This window comes from Zychaea mexicana (assembly GCF_025766255.1).
Source record: "Zychaea mexicana strain RSA 1403 chromosome Unknown BDB00scaffold_69, whole genome shotgun sequence".
Classification (NCBI taxonomy): Eukaryota; Fungi; Mucoromycota; class Mucoromycetes; order Mucorales; family Lichtheimiaceae; genus Zychaea; species Zychaea mexicana.
In genome coordinates, this window is record NW_026516732.1 from 3,334 (window position 1) to 20,710 (window position 17,377).

The following is a 17,377-nucleotide window of genomic DNA, read 5'->3' on the forward strand; positions in this document are numbered from 1 at the left end:
TTGAGGCTTGGGAAGGCGCAGGTTCGAACCCTGCAGCCTGCTATCTTTTTTTCAGCAGGCAATATCTTGTTTTATTGAGCTGTAAAGTAAAACTAGACTCTTTTGTTCAAAAACTATTACTATGCAGTGGGACTAGTATAACTACACTCTATATTTAAATTATAAAAGAGGATATGAATAGCAGTAGCACTATCATTCAAAAGAGAATGATTGTGCGGTATGGCAGCAGTGCAATGGCTAAGATATATCAGTAGGTTGCCTTGGTCGAGTAGACTAAGGCACCTTCCCAATCCCGTTGAGGCTTGGGAAGGCGCAGGTTCGAACCCTGCAGCCTGCTATCTTTTTTTCAGCAGCCAATATCTTGTTTTATTGAGCTGTAAAGTAAAACTAGACTCTTTTGTACAAAAACTATTACTATGCAGTGGGACTAGTATAACTACACTCTATATTTAAACTATAAAAGAGGATATGAATAGCAGTAGCACTATCATTCAAAAGAGAATGGTTGTGCGGTATAGCAGCAGTGCAATGGCTAAGATATATTAGTAGGTTGCCTTGGTCAAGTAGACTAAGGCGCCTTCCCAATCATGTTGAGGCTTGGGAAGGCGCAGGTTCGAACCCTGCAGCCTGCTATCTTTTTTTCAGCAGGCAATATCTTGTTTTATTGAGCTGTAAAGTAAAACTAGACTCTTTTGTTCAAAAACTATCACTATGCAGTGGGACTAGTATAACTACACTCTATATTTAAACTATAAAAGAGGATATGAATAGCAGTAGCACTATCATTCAAAAGAGAATGATTGTGCGGTATGGCAGCAGTGCAATGGCTAAGATATATTAGTAGGTTGCCTTGGTCGAGTAGGCTAAGGCGCCTTCCCAATCCCGTTGAGGCTTGGGAAGGCGCAGGTTCGAACCCTGCAGCCTGCTATCTTTTTTTCAGCAGGCAATATCTTGTTTTATTGAGCTGTAAAGTAAAACTAGACTCTTTTGTTCAAAAACTATTACTATGCAGTGGGACTAGTATAACTACACTCTATATTTAAACTATAAAAGAGGATATGAATAGCAGTAGCACTATCATTCAAAAGAGAATGATTGTGCAGTATGGCAGCAGTGCAATGGCTAAGATATATTAGTAGGTTGCCTTGGTCGAGTAGACTAAGGCGCCTTCCCAATCATGTTGAGGCTTGGGAAGGCGCAGGTTCGAACCCTGCAGCCTGCTATCTTTTTTTCAGCAGGCAATATCTTGTTTTATTGAGCTGTAAAGTAAAACTAGACTCTTTTGTTCAAAAACTATTACTATGCAGTGGGACTAGTATAACTACACTCTATATTTAAACTATAAAAGAGGATATGAATAGCAGTAGCACTATCATTCAAAAGAGAATGATTGTGCGGTATGGCAGCAGTGCAATGGCTAAGATATATTAGTAGGTTGCCTTGGTCGAGTAGACTAAGCACTGGGTGTGTAGGCTATTATCAAGTGGTCAAAAACAGCTTGATAATAGCTTGATAATAGCTTGCTATGTAGTTATCACGTTGTTTTTGAACAGCTTGATAATTATGCAGAAACAGCTTCGATTGTTATTATCAAGCTGTTTTTCACCACTTGATAATTTGCTCATGTATGTACGCGGAAATGGGGGTTTTTGATATTATGTATGCAGTAGTGGTTGGGTTCTATATCACATTACATATGAATTGGGTACTAGGTTCAGTCAAATTCGCAACAGAGTTCTGCATCGCATATTTTAATGTACTTCTTTACATGCATACTGATCAGAGTAGCAAGGCAATTGGTTGTATAATTATTTTTTGGATCGTGAAATTACGTGTTATGGTTGCTCGAAACCGGTTTTATTATTAAAAATTGATTGACGATTATTACAAATAAAAACATGCTATGGAGATGAAAGTAAGCAAAAATTTCTATTCTAAAGGGAAGTGCTATATTGGTTGGTGTGCTGGGGCGGCATTGGCACGGCAACAAAGAATTGCTAATCTACAGCAAGGCGATTCGCAAAATTAGAGGGCCAAATCGTAAGAGGAGAACTCAGTAGCAATGTCTAAGAGGCGAGATACATAAAGAAAAAAAAAGTAGTTGTTAAACCAGTGAAATCAGTAGTAGAAAAGAAACGAAGATAGAAAGAAAGCATACTTACAGATAGCGCTACTTGTGTGGCAACAGTCAGGTGCAAACAAAGACTCTGAATAAGAAGATATAAATGCTAACAGCTTCAGACAATTGAAAGCGTGGGCAAATATAATATAAGAGACTATTAGTATCTGAACCTCTCAACCATCAGAAAAGACTGTAAAAAGAGGAGAGAGAGCTTACACCGTTTCCTTGTAACTCAGTGATGATGTCTTGAGATTCATAAAGAATGCAGTTAGTGATTGAAAGAACATCATCGGTACAAAGTTGAAAGTATGTGAAAGATAGAAAATGACCATGTTATATAGATTCTTACCATAGAAAAAGAAGATTCATGGTTGGTGATAAAATACGACGTAGAAGTATGAAAAGAAGAAAAAAGGGAAAAGAAGAGACAAAATAACCAAATCATGCAGTCAGGGAAAATATATCAATTTAAAAAAAAAGTCATTTAGGCAAGTTCCTGCTGTTCACAACTCCATCATCACCACCCTGCATAGGATCATTGTGTATCCCTATAAAAACGTCCCCCAATAAATTAATCCCAATAGAACTTACCTTATCCACACCTTCAATCCGCACTACTACATAGTAAGCGTAATTAAGTAGCGTTGACCATATAGTTATTAAGTGCCGTATACTGAAATACTGTGTAGATGCCCACAATAGGAGAACGCAATGCTGCCAGACAGCAACGCATCGAAGAACGTCGGGTTGCTGTTGAGCGGGAAAATTCCGCCAATGCCATATTGGCCATGGAAGATCGTATAAGAACGCTGGAGGCACATAGCGCCACGCAAGAGCACCAACTGCAGGCTATGGCAAACGTAGTTGCTCGACAGGCGCAGGTGCAACAACAAGCAGCAACACAAGTTGCGGATAGCCTAGCTGTGGTCAGTACTCATGGCTAAGGCGCGCAAATGACCCGTGCACCGCAGGTTTCTGTAAGAAAGTTAATAACATCTTTTTAATATGGAAGTAATTAGCATGATATCCTGATATAATCATATAAAGGATGCGATACGCCATCATCACAACGTTTTGAAACAGGAAGGCTTTCGTTGGAACGAAGGTTTTTGAAGCACCCATAACCGTAGCGTTCGTGCCAGTATCATCGAGTACGTACTAGGCCTCGGCCAGTTTGAAATCACGTATGATGAACTGGCCAAAAAGGTGTACACATACTTTGACAATGCGCGCACGTGTAATCGTCAGTCAGCTGAGCGTGCAGCACGAAGAAAGGTGATCAACCGCCGCAATGGTCGTCGTCATATGGTAATAGATATAGTATGTATGCTGTTAGTATTTGTCTCATGATATATGTTGAGTAGAAGTTCAAGCGACGTCTTGCAGTCTTCCGACGGCATCAGGTCCAGTTGGAGGCGTCCTACGCAGGAGGGGAGGCATTACTCCAAGTTAAGTTTATGTCTGAAGAAGAGACGGACGGTGAATACACTGGTGAAGTAGGGAAGCGCGTTGTGGTCCGTAAGCAGCAATGGCGCAATGAAAGGGTATGTATTTTGGAATGGTTCGTCGTGGCTTCTTTGACAGAGATCTTGACAAACTGTTTGCAGGCCAATTTGTTTTTACAGCATCTCGATGCGAACAGTCCTGCTACTGAGGCCAACAAGTTGACGAGAGTGGACGGTGTTGATCCTGTTGCCTTGCCTGACAGCGCTCGTGAGAAGCTGGCCGGTTGGGTAAAAGATGTTTAAAAAAATAAAAAGAATAAAATGGTCGCATGGCTGTATGCCGTGTGGGTTTGGGGTGGGCACAAACACAGTGATTTTGCAATTGGGGGTAAGCAAAGAAACGCGGGACAGATTGGTTGGGGTACTGATGGTACACTTATTTTTCAGCCACTTCGAAAAAAAAAACGGGGTTTCCCTTTTCACCTTTCATATTATCCACGCGTTGTTTTCTTACACTTACTCACATTCGCACCATCAAACTGATCACTTGCAAATGCTGGTAAAAAGGCTACTTGCTCTTCCCATCCGCAGCCCCTGGAAACAGATCATAGTCGTACTTTGTATGGAAAGCGTATGTCAAGAAGAATTTTTAAAACGAAAAAGATGAGAAATAGAGGAAAAGCAGTGAGTGAGATGATTACGCTAACATTTTCTTTGGCAAAGGGATAACAACTGTTCTTGCGTTTGCGCTTGACTGTGCGCCGAGTTTCACAACAGCGATTTGCCCATACAAACGATGAACAGGTAGAATGCAATCCCACGCTGGAGCTCGAAACCGACTACGCCAAGTTTCAATGAAAGGGTCTGAGAATCGTTGGCCGTCGTTGTCTCCGTGGATGCCGTACCAACGGACGTACGCAAAAATATGCTCAGTTTGCTGACCGTGAACAAGCTGCATATGGCGAAAGAAAAATTGGATTTCGCAAGGCCAAGCCATTACTTCCCCACGGTCGTCAGCATGGAAGAGAACCTGCGCATATGCACCCCGTCGCGATCTCGCTTCAGTGCTGCGGTAGGTCTGTCCCATCATTGTTATTGTCTTGATTTCCAGTATTGATCACTGACAAAACCTTGCCATCACCAGCTTGGTTATGACGACAGAAAGGCACACCATATGCTACTTGGTAGAATTCGAACAAGAAATCATACAGTTGAGCAGGCATATATGCTATCCGTCTATAATCCAAAGGATATGCGTCTGGCGGTAGCGGCTCACTTCCTGTGACAGAAGTGACTCTAACATCGGTAGACAAAGCCAGAAACGCATGGACATCGAACTGATGCTGCATAACATTGACGGCTTGTGGGATCGGCTGCACAAGGTCCAGAAAAGCATTCAGAAAGCTGAAATGGTGTTGGCGATTTTCGAAGAGGGCTTCAAACGATCGGACAAAATCGCGAGCTCTGGTCTTCTGTGAGAACTTCTTCATGAACGTCACCTCAAAAACATCCTTCTGGTTGGTATCAATCTCCTTTAGATACCCGTTGTACCGTTCAAAAGAAAAGAGCCAGTAAGCATACAAGGGTCCAAAATCTTCAATTGTTGCGTCCAAATGCATGTGGAGGTGCATGTTAGGTGTGACTTCCTCCGCGCCGTACAGTCGCTCAAAACCAGTGCAAAACTGCTGGAGCAGAGTGCTTGCTTTTGCAATTTCGTCCATAGTTATTGACGGCTTAACCAACAAACGACATGCGTCCACGAATATCAACCAGTTTTGCAGATACATACGCGGGAGATGGCCATCGAGCACCAAAGGCGAGTACACGATGCACCACGATTTCCAATCGTCGGCGGTCATGAACGAGAATTCACTTTCGATTTTACGCTTCAAGGTAACATAATCGGGCGGGAGGACGATGCCGTTTGCGAGCACTTGCATTTGCTCTAAGTCGGCTCTTGTGAGCAGTTCTCGATCGATCCATATTTTGGTCATCCGCTTTGTCGTGCCAAGGAACAGATTGTGCATTGGATCGATGATCGTGCAACGGACTGGATCAAAGTAGTGAAGTCGGTGAAGCTCGGACCATCATGTACCATTCTCACGTTCAAGCGACCGCCTTGCCGTCATCGTCGGCGCAGCACGCCACTGCTCAGCACAGGCTCTATTTCCCTCGTACGTCCTCAATGCCCAGTTGTCGACGTCGAATCCCGAGTAATCGATGTTGGTCGTGGCTGGAAAAACATTGAATCGACGATCGCATTTATGGCAGGCACAAAGGCTGGCATGAGACGTGAAGCCGCTTGTTTTCCGTGCAGCAGGGATATCACAAGCATTGATGAGCAAGGCCAAGCGGACCAATGTCCCTTGTCGGTGCTCACACGTCCTGATCGATTTGCCATTGTACCATTCCAACAATTCATCAACTAATGGACGGAGAAAATGATTCATGTCAGATGTACTTGCTTCTCGTGGGCCCGGCATAACACCAACGAGAATGACGTTTTCAGTTTTGAAGCGCTCGGACCGGGGAAGATTGTTGACAGATAAGTAAATGGCACCGCATGAGTATGTTGAGTTTAGGAATGGGCCGAACCAGTCTACATTCAACGTCAACAACAGGGAGCGAAGCTGCTCAACAAACGGTCTGCCATCACCGTCTCGAAACTCTCGCTACATATCACCATCAAAGATGTCAAAAAATGTGTCTGCAACTCGTCTGCAGTTTCGCCATTCCTCGATCTTTGCTTCAAATCCTGGTCGCATAAAAAGCCTCTCATACTCGCAGATAAGGGCTGGTACGCATACACCTTTATGGGAACCCTTCGATTGCCACTGATCTTGAACAATGCATTGCCGCACAAATTACCATAACGGATGTCATCGTTGGTGCATTTGTTGGGCAGACAGGGTCAGATAAAAGGTACAGGCTATGACAACGAGAGCAGCACACATAAATGCGTAGTCGGTCGGTCAGCGCAGAGAAGCCAGTAAGGCGACGGAGAGTTGCAAGTGAGCCAGGAATGGAAACATTGGGTTGCAGATCACCAAGAAGTAAAATACAAAAGTCAATGATCGTGCACGACAGATGCTCCGAGACGAAGTGTAATTGGAACAACACAAGGAAAAGAATGACAAAGATGAACGGATGCAGATAAGTATGGAGCTGAGGGACGGTAGGAGGAGGAGGATGATCAAGGTAAGTGTCTTTTTTTCGGGAAAAAAAAGCATTAATTTCTGTCATTTCGTACAATAAAACCGTTCTTTGCAAAACCAACCTTGTTCGATATTGCCATTTCCAATGTTGGCTTCATCATCGCCATACTCAACATCGTCAGCATTTACAACAAGATCATCGTCGAGATCTCTCTCGGAATCGTCTGTTTCTTCAAGCGAGAACACATTGTCCTCGGCAGAAAAAGGTGTGAAACAGTGGCCTGCAACAGTATCTATTTACTTAATGATAGTGAATCGTCTATTCCCATGTTTATTGCATTTACACATCATCGTCATACCAGGGGAGGAGGGAGAATCATCGATTATGTCTATATCCATATCGAGGTTGTCACCTAGAGGTGATGAGGATGACGATGGATTTTCTTGCGGTAAAGTGCTCTCAATATCGGCAACGATAGCACTCACTGTATATACAGCACATAATAATGAGACTTATGACATTTCAATACTATGAGACGATTCTGTAAAAGTACCATTGTGCGAGTGCCTGTCTCTGGCTTGGTCAAAATCACGGTTTCGGTGATATTCGCGTATTCTGCGGCTCACCATTTGATAGCCTCCACCAGCCGAAGAACACCGCGTGCAAAGACACGCAACTAAAGGCTCGTTGCGATCATGCTGCATTATGAAAAAAAAAAAACGAAATGAAGACAAATGAGCGAGCAGCCAGCACCAGCACTAAACCGCTTATATTCTCTCAAGTGCACCCTTAAGTTTTTCCCTGGTATTTTTTCTAGTTGCTACTATAGTTATTGTCCTGCACTTTGCCGTATGTGAGTTTGCTATCTTTGACATTATGCACCGACAATAATGCATCAGGGGATCTAGTTGCTTTTTTGCTTTTCTTTTCTGTCTCCATAGTTTGTGTATATGCAAAAAATTAAGGAGATAAATTAAAATCATATATGGTCATTGCATAGCCACGTAGTATTGATGCATGGCAATCCTCATCCCCCAGAAAAAGGATGATGAGGGGACTGTGTATGAAGAGGGGGACTATCTTGAGGAAGCTAATGCCTTCATAAAGGATGCAGTGACATTCACTATATGATTTTATGCATTAACTTTTTTTTTCCTAATTGCATATCAGGTTGCTTTGTAAACTTTTGCACAGAACTACCGAATGTGGCAGCTGCAGGTGCCATAAGGTACATATCTGTTTTTTTATTTAATCTTGCCCCTTGCCAGATAATTATCAAGCTGTTTTTGAAGAACTTGATAATTCGTTTTTCACGCAGTGAAGGCGCCTTCCCAATCCCGTTGAGGCTTGGGAAGGCGCAGGTTCAACCCTGCAGCCTGCTATCTTTTTTTCAGCAGGCAATATCTTGTTTTATTGAGCTTTAAAGTAAAACTAGACTCTTTTGTTCAAAAATTATTACTATGCAGTGGGACTAGTATAACTACACTCTATATTTAAACTATAAAAGAGGATATGAATAGCAGTAGCACTATCATTCAAAAGAGAATGATTGTGCGGTATGGCAGCAGTGCAATGGCTAAGATATATCAGTAGGTTGCCTTGGTCGAGTAGACTAAGGCGCCTTCCCAATCCCGTTGAGGCTTGGGAAGGCGCAGGTTCAACCCTGCAGCCTGCTATCTTTTTTTCAGCAGGCAATATCTTGTTTTATTGGCTTTAAAGTAAAACTAGACTCTTTTGTTCAAAAATTATTACTATGCAGTGGGACTAGTATAACTACACTCTATATTTAAACTATAAAAGAGATATGAATAGCAGTAGCACTATCATTCAAAAGAGAATGATTGTGCGGTATAGCAGCAGTGCAATGGCTAAGATATATCAGTAGGTTGCCTTGGTCGAGTAGACTAAGGCGCCTTCCCAATCCGTTGAGGCTTGGGAAGGCGCAGGTTCGAACCCTGCAGCCTGCTATCTTTTTTTCAGCAGGCAATATCTTGTTTTATTGAGCTATAAAGTAAAACTAGACTCTTTTGTTCAAAAATTATTACTATGCAGTGGGACTAGTATAACTACACTCTATATTTAAACTATAAAAGACATATGAATAGCAGTAGCACTATCATTCAAAAGAGAATGATTGTGCGGTATGCAGCAGTGCAATGGCTAAGATATACAGTAGGTTGCCTTGGTCGAGTAGACTAAGGCACCTTCCCAATCCTGTTAAGGCTTGGGAAGGCGCAGGTTCGAACCCTGCAGCCTGCTATCTTTTTTTCAGCAGGCAATATCTTGTTTTATTGAGCTTTAAAGTAAAACTAGACTCTTTTGTTCAAAAATTATTACTATGCAGTGGGACTAGTATAACTACACTCTATATTTAAACTATAAAAGAGGATATGAATAGCAGTAGCACTATCATTCAAAAGAGAATGATTGTGCGGTATGCAGCAGTGCAATGGCTAAGATATACAGTAGGTTGCCTTGGTCGAGTAGACTAAGGCGCCTTCCCAATCCCGTTGAGGCTTGGGAAGGCGCAGGTTCGAACCCTGCAGCCTGCTATCTTTTTTTCAGCAGGTAATATCTTTTTTATTGAGCTTTAAAGTAAAACTAGACTCTTTTGTTCAAAAATTATTACTATGCAGTGGGACTAGTATAACTACACTCTATATTTAAATAATAAAAGAGGATATGAATAGCAGTAGCATTATCAATTCAAAAGAGAATGATTGTGCGGTATAGCAGCAGTGCAATGGCTAAGATATATTAGTAGGTTGCCTTGGTCGAGTAGACTAAGGGTACTCTCAAGCAACGTGAGTCAACGTCGACACACAATTCTTAGAATGGAAATTCGGAAGAAATAAAAAAAATTTGTATCCCACTGTGAAACTATGGCTAATTCCAAATGTGCGTGTGTCGACCCATTTGCTTGAGAGATCACAGTTGCTAAAACGGGTAATGATAGCGGATATCAACAATAAGTGATAACCGATGCGAGTTTCCCCTAGATATGACCATCAATTATACTTCAAAAAGGGTTCTGATTTCTTTGCCGATGTATAACTGACAGCTACGGTTGTATCCGGCAGCATGATAGATGTAACTGTGAATATTGATAGAAAACTAAAACACCTGTTGCAAAAAAAGCGGCAGATAGTCTATTATTGCATGATGGAGATAGGTGAAGATCCTATCATGAAGGTGAAGATACTATGATTTGCGTTTGCAATCCTAACAGCTTGTGTAAACTGTATGTGTAATTCTCCCGCAAGCGATTCGGGTATATATAAAAGTAGAGTACGTTCAGCAGGAAGATGAGTAATTAACTTTTTTTTTCAAAATGTCATCCCAAGAACAAACACCTCATGAACTCTCAATTGTTATCGTTAATCCTGGTAGTGCAGGTCGTGGCAGTGGCTCTGGAAGTCGTGGCGGTCGTGGTCGTGGCAGTCGTAGCGGTCGTGGCAGTCGTGGCGGTCGTGGTGGTCATGGTAATAGTAGCAACAATCGAAGCAGCACTCCTGTTGTTCAAGCCAATAACCAGTCCAACAGCAACATGCAAAGCAACGAAAGCAACAACGACACCACCGCAGCCTAATCTTCTGTCCCGACACAAAGCTCCCCTGAACATTGGATTGAGGCTGAAGAAAAGGCGTTGCTAACCGCAGTCTCTAAGCATTATGATGAGCTTATGCATCCAAGAGACAACAATCATCGCGGCCGTACATGGGATGCAATCATTGAAGACTTCAAGAAAGAGTGTACACCTCTAGCATCACCAATTGTTACTGATGGCACTCAAGAAAGCGAACAGTCTTTGGACGAGCAGCAGCTAGCACCTTCGTCCCTTGTCGTCGAGCCGAGCAGTATTTCGAGCGACGATCAAGCGACATCATCATCATCAGCAGCAGCAGCAACAGCAACAGATCCATCAGCGTCAGACTTTCTAAATGATAACAGTACTGTCGAAACTTTCGGTAATGTACGAACCAAGCGCGCCATCAAAACCAAGTGGGAAAGAATGTGCAGTCGTTACCATTCGTGCTTTACCGAACGTCATCGGCAGACTGGAGGGTCCGGTGACATAGACGACTGGTATTTATACGATGATATGCATGCATTGCTGAAGGATGACCCGAGGTTCAATCCTGAATTCCAGTTCGATTCTTTCCGAGGCATTCGTCGTCGCGCCGATACACAAACAGCAACCGACAGCACGCTGCAGCCATCCGCAAGACGTCAACGATTAACTCCTGCAGAATTGCGGCATGAAGATGTGCTTGAGCGGATCGATGCCGCCAACCAGCAGAGCGAGGAAGCAAGATCACAGCTGATCGAGCTACTCGATCAGCAATATAAGGAAATCCTTGAAGCTCAAGAAAGGCGCCACCAGCAACAGCAACACACACAACAGAGCTTCTTAGATTTAATGAAGCAACTTATTGACAAGATGTAGAATCTTTTTTGTTTGATTTTTTATTTTTAATTCAATAAAGTTTTTTTTCCTTCGGGTTTTTTTTATATAATCAAGTGCCTCAAAAGATAACTTGTTATGAAGACATATTTATTTTCTATCTGCGTCTATAATGGCGATTATATTGACGGAAGCTCTCACGATCGCTACGCCGATTCTCGTGCAAGTACTGTACTAGTTCATTACGTTTCTGCACACCTTCATTTCGCAGTTGCGTAGCGGTACGGCGCGCACCACGACCACTGTCATTGATAGAGTCAGAAACTTCGAGTGGCTCTAGAAGCAAATCATCGGCTATCGGATTAGGTACAAATGTGCTTTCGGCATGAAGATCGTCGTGATCAATGCATAAATTATGCAGAATACAGCAAGCAACAATCGTCATCGTCATTGATTCTACATCCAGCAAATACAGCTCGTTACGTAGAAAACGCCATCTGCACACCAATTGGCCAAATGCCCGCTCAATAACGTTACGCATTCTCGAATGAATATAATTGAAATGCGCGTTGTCACTGTGGCGGGGTGCTTGAGCATCAGGAAATGGTGTTATCAACCACGGGAGCAAAGGGTATGCCGAATCTACGAACAAAAAATGGAATGTCAGAAATATGTATCGTGATTTCAACGATGGTCTATGCTAAACAATTTGTTCTTTACCTCCAAGTATAAATGTTCCATTTGGGCACACGGATTCTGGGTTAGTAAGAAGTTCGTCATAAAAAGCAGTAGCTTGAAAGGCTCTTGAATCGTGATTTCGGCCTATAGTATAAAAGTCGTATACATTAGCCAGGAAAGCAACTAAGATAATTACATTAACATGTCATGCCTTACCGCTCTGCCCTGCATGGATGTAGGTGAACTGCTTTTCTGAATCACAAATGGCAACCATGTTCAATAAGTAGTTGTTTTTTCTGTCGACAAAGCGATCGCCACTGTCACCTGGTTTGAAGATTCGGACGAGCTTCCCATCCAAAGCACCGAGTACATTTGGGAGGTGAGCAGGTCCGACTTGAAATGTTGGTCCAAGCTCTCCATATTGGAACCCTTCAACGGTTGCCTTGATAGCTTCATTTCCGGTCGGCCATCGGATTATACCACCTTGACAGTTGGCCATTGCCTCCAAAAATCGCTTGGTAAAATTTCTGTAGGATCCATGCGATGTACCAAGCAAAGTTTCGGCCATACAGTAACTGACATGAGCATTGGCAAATCTCCAGATTATCAGGCCGACTTGGATGAACACAGGTGTGGCGTTTTGTGCCGTAAATTGATACAATCGATGTTGCGACAACATATTTACGAGGGCATTGAAAGTGGCTGGTTTCATACGGTAATGCGATTTGAAACCACCTGGTCCATCTGTGTCCGGAAGAGCTGGATGCGTAACTTCCCAGTATGTCGTATTTTTAACTCGATTGACGCGTTGCATAACACGGAAATGTAGCGGCGATGATACAGCTGAAAGGATATGATCAAGAGAAAAAATGGTTCGGTACATTGGCAAAACAGTGTTGATCATGGAGAGTTGATTGATATTGTCGTCGTCATTATTCGCAAGAAAAAAAAAGACGTAGCCTTCAATCAAAAGAAGTAGGATGCTGATGATCGTTCTTCTGTGGACAATTTCTTGCTGGGAATCCATAATAATAGACAGAAGGTAGGATGAAGGATATAAAAAGTGCGAATAAAAGTTGAGTGGAACAAAACAAGAAGTATTACTCAAAGTCGCTGCATATATAGAAGATATTTTCTTATCGGTAATGTTCTTATCATTTTATGATATGTAGAACTATGGAATCGGTTCTGTCTAAACAACAAGTTGGTATATCTAATGTTATGTAAAATGGTATACTTGACCCTCCCGGGTATTGCTTGATAGATAATTAAATATCAAAGTAATATTTTCTCAATCGCATGAACGTATAACAAAAGATCCGAGACGATATCCTTTTTGGGAGTGCCGTGTCAACCAAGGGGTCGACACAGCAGTTTTGCTCTTCATTTCCTTCTCAAGGATATGATATAAATTACACAAAAAAATCCTGTGTTCATTGTATCACTTTTATTCGACTCCCGAACAACGCACTATTACTATTTCTAGGGTGTGTCGACGTTGACTCACATTGCTTGAGAGTACCCTAAGGCACCTTCCCAATCCCGTTGAGGCTTGGGAAGGCGCAGGTTCGAACCCTGCAGCCTGCTATCTTTTTTTCAGCAGGCAATATCTTGTTTTATTGAGCTGTAAAGTAAAACTAGACTCTTTTGTTCAAAAACTATTACTATGCAGTGGGACTAGTATAACTACACTCTATATTTAAATTATAAAAGAGGATATGAATAGCAGTAGCACTATCATTCAAAAGAGAATGATTGTGCGGTATGGCAGCAGTGCAATGGCTAAGATATATCAGTAGGTTGCCTTGGTCGAGTAGACTAAGGCGCCTTCCCAATCATGTTGAGGCTTGGGAAGGCGCAGGTTCGAACCCTGCAGCCTGCTATCTTTTTTTCAGCAGGCAATATCTTGTTTTATTGAGCTTTAAAGTAAAACTAGACTCTTTTGTTCAAAAATTATTACTATGCAGTAGGACTAGTATAACTACACTCTATATTTAAACTATAAAAGAGGATATGAATAGCAGTAGCACTATCATTCAAAAGAGAATGATTGTGCGGTATGGCAGCAGTGCAATGGCTAAGATATATTAGTAGGTTGCCTTGGTCGAGTAGACTAAGGCGCCTTCCCAATCCCGTTGAGGCTTGGGAAGGCGCAGGTTCGAACCCTGCAGCCTGCTATCTTTTTTTCAGCAGGCAATATCTTGTTTTATTGAGCTGTAAAGTAAAACTAGACTCTTTTGTTCAAAAATTATTACTATGCAGTGGGACTAGTATAACTACACTCTATATTTAAACTATAAAAGAGGATATGAATAGCAGTAGCACTATCATTCAAAAGAGAATGATTGTGCGGTATGGCAGCAGTGCAATGGCTAAGATATACTAGTAGGTTGCCTTGGTCGAGTAGACTAAGGCGCCTTCCCAATCATGTTGAGGCTTGGGAAGGCACAGGTTCGAACCCTGCAGCCTGCTATCTTTTTTTCAGCAGGCAATATCTTGTTTTATTGAGCTTTAAAGTAAAACTAGACTCTTTTGTTCAAAAATTATTACTATGCAGTGGGACTAGTATAACTACACTCTATATTTAAACTATAAAAGACAATATGAATAGCAGTAGCACTATCATTCAAAAGAGAATGATTGTGCGGTATGGCAGCAGTGCAATGGCTAAGATATATTAGTAGGTTGCCTTGGTCGAGTAGACTAAGGCGCCTTCCCAATCCCGTTGAGGCTTGGGAAGGCGCAGGTTCGAACCCTGCAGCCTGCTATCTTTTTTTCAGCAGGCAATATCTTGTTTTATTGAGCTGTAAAGTAAAACTAGACTCTTTTGTTCAAAAATTATTACTATGCAGTGGGACTAGTATAACTACACTCTATATTTAAACTATAAAAGAGGATATGAATAGCAGTAGCACTATCATTCAAAAGAGAATGATTGTGCGGTATGGCAGCAGTGCAATGGCTAAGATATATTAGTAGGTTGCCTTGGTCGAGTAGACTAAGGCGCCTTCCCAATCCCGTTGAGGCTTGGGAAGGCGCAGGTTCGAACCCTGCAGCCTGCTATCTTTTTTTCAGCAGGCAATATCTTGTTTTATTGAGCTGTAAAGTAAAACTAGACTCTTTTGTTCAAAAACTATTACTATGCAGTGGGACTAGTATAACTACACTCTATATTTAAATTATAAAAGAGGATATGAATAGCAGTAGCACTATCATTCAAAAGAGAATGATTGTGCGGTATGGCAGCAGTGCAATGGCTAAGATATATCAGTAGGTTGCCTTGGTCGAGTAGACTAAGGCACCTTCCCAATCCCGTTGAGGCTTGGGAAGGCGCAGGTTCGAACCCTGCAGCCTGCTATCTTTTTTTCAGCAGCCAATATCTTGTTTTATTGAGCTGTAAAGTAAAACTAGACTCTTTTGTACAAAAACTATTACTATGCAGTGGGACTAGTATAACTACACTCTATATTTAAACTATAAAAGAGGATATGAATAGCAGTAGCACTATCATTCAAAAGAGAATGGTTGTGCGGTATAGCAGCAGTGCAATGGCTAAGATATATTAGTAGGTTGCCTTGGTCAAGTAGACTAAGGCGCCTTCCCAATCATGTTGAGGCTTGGGAAGGCGCAGGTTCGAACCCTGCAGCCTGCTATCTTTTTTTCAGCAGGCAATATCTTGTTTTATTGAGCTGTAAAGTAAAACTAGACTCTTTTGTTCAAAAACTATCACTATGCAGTGGGACTAGTATAACTACACTCTATATTTAAACTATAAAAGAGGATATGAATAGCAGTAGCACTATCATTCAAAAGAGAATGATTGTGCGGTATGGCAGCAGTGCAATGGCTAAGATATATTAGTAGGTTGCCTTGGTCGAGTAGGCTAAGGCGCCTTCCCAATCCCGTTGAGGCTTGGGAAGGCGCAGGTTCGAACCCTGCAGCCTGCTATCTTTTTTTCAGCAGGCAATATCTTGTTTTATTGAGCTGTAAAGTAAAACTAGACTCTTTTGTTCAAAAACTATTACTATGCAGTGGGACTAGTATAACTACACTCTATATTTAAACTATAAAAGAGGATATGAATAGCAGTAGCACTATCATTCAACACTGGAGTTGGCAAGCGATTTCAGAGGCACTGAAAGCACACTGAAAGCGGTACTTTCAGAGTGCTTTCAGAGTGCTTTCATGATGGCTTTCAGAGTACTTTCAGAGTACACTGAATGACCGTTTTGTTTACGGGTGATACACGTCTCCTGCATGCCATTCATAGCTTCTTACTGGTTGGGGAGATGTTTAAGCGGCACAGTGACATTGGCGAGTTCGTGGCTTCCTGTGCATTAGGGCTTACTAATGATTCGTTGGGAGAAAAAACTTCCATTCCCTTTATCCAATTCCATTTGCTCAAATACTACTCATAGACGCCTTTTCATTTGCTCAAAATTGCTCACACATGCATATAATATATTGCTCATACGTGCATATAGCCAATGATAGTGCTTTATTAGACGACACGGCACTGACGGTGACGCGTCAGCACAGGTAGTAAAAAACAGGATGGAAAAATAGTGTACAAAAAATAGTAGGGGAAAAAAATACAAAGGAAGAGCCATTTAGAAACTATTCTATAAACTACACATGCTGTTGGTATTCAAAAAGCAGCAGTACTAAGGGATTCTTGTTACAGCGATGTACATAGAGATTTCCTAATAAAAAAAAAGAGAAAAAGTATAACCATTAGAATACGTCCTATACTCTATTGCTCCACGCTGTTATAACCCCCACCCTTAAACTTACCTTATAGTACATCATCTTGTCTCGTTTTCATGGACCACTGTAGCCTAAGGAGGGATGAGATAGATGAGGTTATAGCGAGCTGGTTAGTAACATGAAAGAGGTTGAAGGAATAGCTGGTGAAGTGAACTCAATCTCATTGGCAGAAGTGAAAGAAAGTGAAGTTGCTCAAGTGACGGTGCTCAGGCGACGGTGTTAGTATGAAGGACTTCAAGGAAGACACATTCAGCACGAAGATGTGACAATCTGATGAGGCCGTTCAAGTAAAAAAGCTCAAAGTATAAGTTGGAGATGCACAGCAAACGTAAAAAAAAGTGGGTAGAAGAGAAAAAGGTGACGAAATTGAATTGAGCAGAGCGGAATACTAAATAATTAAAAAGAGCGGCAAAAAGATACACGTAGAAGAAGCTTTTGAAGAAACACGTCTTTCATATAAAAAAAGTTGCTTTATTCAATTCTTATATGTCCAGAGCGCAAGGCCATGACGAACTTTTTCATCTAATGTTCGATCGTTAAGTTCTATTGTAGGTCGTTCACGGGAGGATGTGTGGCCAGGTTCGCGGATTTTGTCTATCTTATGTAGAAAGCGTGTTGCCTATAAAGCTGATTTAGACTATGCTGCATATATCAAGATGAATAGAGTACGAGTGATCTCATGCTAGTCCTTACATTATCAGATCTCCAAGCTGGACGAGAGATCACTTCATTATCCTCAATATCGGACATGCATGCTGCAACAAAGATGTCTCCGGGATCTTGATACAAGGACAGTGCCGGATG

General features: G+C 41.8%; 2 pseudogenes across 2 annotated transcripts; both read left to right on the top strand.

Annotated features, from left to right (window-relative positions):
* The first annotated feature begins 844 nt into the window (after window positions 1–844).
* On the top strand, window positions 845–927 carry BDB00DRAFT_t81 (annotated as a pseudogene). The gene has a single exon. The product of its transcript is annotated as a tRNA-OTHER (tRNA).
* A 14,743-nt stretch (window positions 928–15,670) lies between these two features.
* On the top strand, window positions 15,671–15,753 carry BDB00DRAFT_t82 (annotated as a pseudogene). The gene has a single exon. The product of its transcript is annotated as a tRNA-OTHER (tRNA).
* Window positions 15,754–17,377: the final 1,624 nt, after the last annotated feature.